This window comes from Arachis hypogaea, chromosome 4 (genome assembly GCF_003086295.3).
Source record: "Arachis hypogaea cultivar Tifrunner chromosome 4, arahy.Tifrunner.gnm2.J5K5, whole genome shotgun sequence".
In the NCBI taxonomy this organism is placed as follows: Eukaryota; Viridiplantae; Streptophyta; class Magnoliopsida; order Fabales; family Fabaceae; genus Arachis; species Arachis hypogaea.
The window spans coordinates 47424159-47427237 of record NC_092039.1 but is presented as its reverse complement, the minus strand read 5'-3'; the positions used below and the strand labels follow the sequence as shown (position 1 = coordinate 47427237).

The following is a 3079-nucleotide window of genomic DNA, read 5'->3' as shown; positions in this document are numbered from 1 at the left end:
GTACTGTTGGATGCATTTTGCAATCCATTCAGACTCTGAGAAATCATATTGACTTGTTGAGTCAACATTTTTTCTGAGCCAATATGGCATTCAGAGCATCAATTTCAAGAACTCCCTTTCTCTGAGGCGTCCTATTACTCACAGGATTCCTTTTAGAGGTGTACATGAATTGGTTATTTGTAACCATTTCAATGAGTTCCTGAGCTTTTGCACGCATTTTCTTCAGGTGAATAGATCGACCTGCAGAATAGTCCAATGACATTTTAGACAATTCAGACAGACCATCATAGAATATATCCAGGATGGTACATTCTAAAAGCATGTAAGTAGGACACTTTTTGGTCAGTTGCTTGTATCTTTCCCAAGCTTCATAGAGGGATTCACCTTCTTTCTGCCTGAAGGTTTGAATATCCACTCTAAGCTTGCTCAACTTTTGAGGAGGAAAGAACTTGGCTAACAAAGTCATAACCAACTTATCCCAAGAGTTCAGGCTATCTTTAGGTTGAGAGTCCAACCATATTCTAGCTCTGTCTCTTACAGCAAAAGGGAAAAGAATAAGCTTATAGACCTCGGGATTAACTCTATTGGTCATAACAGTATCATAGATCTACAAGAATTTAGTTAAGAACTAAAAAGGATCTTCTGATGAAAGTCCATGAAACTTGCAAATCTGTTGCATCAGAGAAACTAATTGAGGCTTAAGCTCAAAATTGTTTGCTCCAATGGTAGGATTGAGATGCTTCTTCCATGGAAGCTAGAATTTGGTGCAGTAAAGTCACCAAGCATCTTCCTTACACCTCTACCATTGTTATTGGGTTTGGCCATCTCTACTTCTTTTTCGAAAATTTCAGTAAAGTCCTCTTCAGAGTGTTGTGTTTTAGCTTCTCTTAGCTTCCACTTCAGAGTCCTTTCAGGTTTCGGATCAGCTTTGTTCATATCCTGGGTCAAGCTGTCTGACCCGGGATGTTCTAAAGACAAAGCGACCGACCTCTTCAGGTCAGGACAATCTGACCTCTTCTCAAAGAGCTCGGCCAAGTCACCAGGAAAGCCCAAAGAAGGGCCCAAATGAAGAACCGCGCACCAAAGCCCAAGGCAATCCAACCCTACAGGGAAAAGGGCGGTTCCCTTGAAGATAAGGTGACCTCACTCAAAAGATAAAGATAAGATAAGATAACTAACTTATCTTATTGATAAACCAATATTTTATGGTTTATATTGTATTTAATTGAGTGGTTTTATCAAGCTTTTCACCCACTTATTCATATGATTTGCATGATTTTACAATTCCTTCCTAGTTTAGTTCTATGATTGAAAACATGCTTCTTTGGTCTTAATTTGGCTAATCTTAATCCTCTCCTATTACCATTCGATGCCTTGATCTATGTGTTAAGTGTATCAGCCTTTATAAGGCAGGAATGGCTTAGAGAATAAAGAGGAAGCGTACAAAAATGGAAGGAACACAAGGAAATTGAGGAGATGACCAGCGAGAAGTCACGCAGTCATGTGGCTCACGCGACTGCGCGAAATGGAAGAAATCAGAGTGACGCGTTCGCATGCCTGACGCGACCGTGCAGATTGGAAGCTGCACGAACGACGCGAATGCGTGGACGATACGCACGCGTGATACGAAAAACGCTAAGTGACGCGATCGCGTGGACGACGCGGACACGTGACGTGCACGATCTACAGAATTACAAAAGTCACTGGCAGAAATTCTTGGCCGCATTTCAACCCAGTTTTTGGCCCAGAAACACAGATTAAAGTCAGGAAACATGTAGAGACTCAACATGCATTCACTACTCACAATTTTAGGTTTTAGATGTAGTTTTTAGAGAGAGATGTTCTCTCCTCTCTCTTAGGATTTAGGATTAGGATTTCTATTAGGATTAGGATTGTTTCTTCATACCAGGTTCAATAATTTATGTTTCTCTTCTATTTTCATTTACTCTAAAGCTTTCATTTGTATCTGATTTGTGTTGCCCAATTGGCTTATGAACTTTTCATGTTAGGATTGATTTTCTTATTTAATACACATTATTGAGATGTTTTCAGATATATGATTCTAATTTAGCTTTCTACATTCTTGGCTTTGGTTAAGAAATCAGTAACTCAGGAGTTATTAGACTCAACGTGATCGACAATTGTTATCTATGCTAATTAGTTTGAATTTCAATAATCCTGATCTTTTTCTAGGAATTAACTAGGATTCGAAGATATAACTAATTAGTCACTTGACCTTCCCTTGCATTAGCAAGGGTTAACTAAGTAGAATTAAGATTCAATTTTTATCATCATTGATAAGGATAACTAGGATAGGACTTCCAATTTCTCATACTTTGCTAAAAGTTTATTTTACAGTTATTTATTTACTTTACCTGCCATTTAAATTACTTGTTCCTCATCTTCAAAACCCCGATTTACAATCTTCATAACCAATAATAAGAACATACCTCCCTGTCATTCCTTGAGAAGACGACTTGAGGTTTAAATACTTCGGTTATCAATTTATTTAGGGGTTCGTTACTTGTGACAACCAAAACGTTTGTAAGAAAGGACTTTTGTTGGTTTAGAAGCTATACCTGCAACGGAAATTTATTCTGAATTCTAGACCACGCAAAAGTTCTCTCTTCACTTATCTAAGAAGGTCACTCTACACCATTATAAATACACTGGATCATCCAGGTATAACTCATACTTTGATTCTACGCAATACTTGCTTAATACCCTTGCTAACTTAAGCATCGGAGTCCCTTGCAGGTACCCCCCACCCTCCGGGGACGAAGGATCAACACTACCATCAAGTCCAACAAGTCAGACACAGTGGCTCCGACTACACTCATCAGATCGGACTCCACAGCTCTGACCAGCACAGAAGATCTCATCCGATATCGACCTATAGTTTCAGTAACCCTCGGAACATTGGCGCCGTTGCCGGGGAACCTGGAAGTCATTCCATCGTCATGGCGAACGACCATGACAATGACCACAATTCAGATCTAGAGGATAGAACGCCGCACAAAAATGCGAACACTACACCAAAGGATACTCCTCAACTTAACAACAAAAAGAATTCTCCAAA

General features: G+C 39.4%; 1 non-coding gene across 1 annotated transcript; it reads left to right on the top strand.

Moving 5' to 3' along the window:
* Positions 1-316: 316 nt before the first annotated feature.
* On the top strand, positions 317-424 carry LOC112799405 (small nucleolar RNA R71). Its single transcript, XR_003200986.1, has one exon. It is a non-coding gene; the product is annotated as a small nucleolar RNA R71 (small nucleolar RNA).
* Positions 425-3079: the final 2655 nt, after the last annotated feature.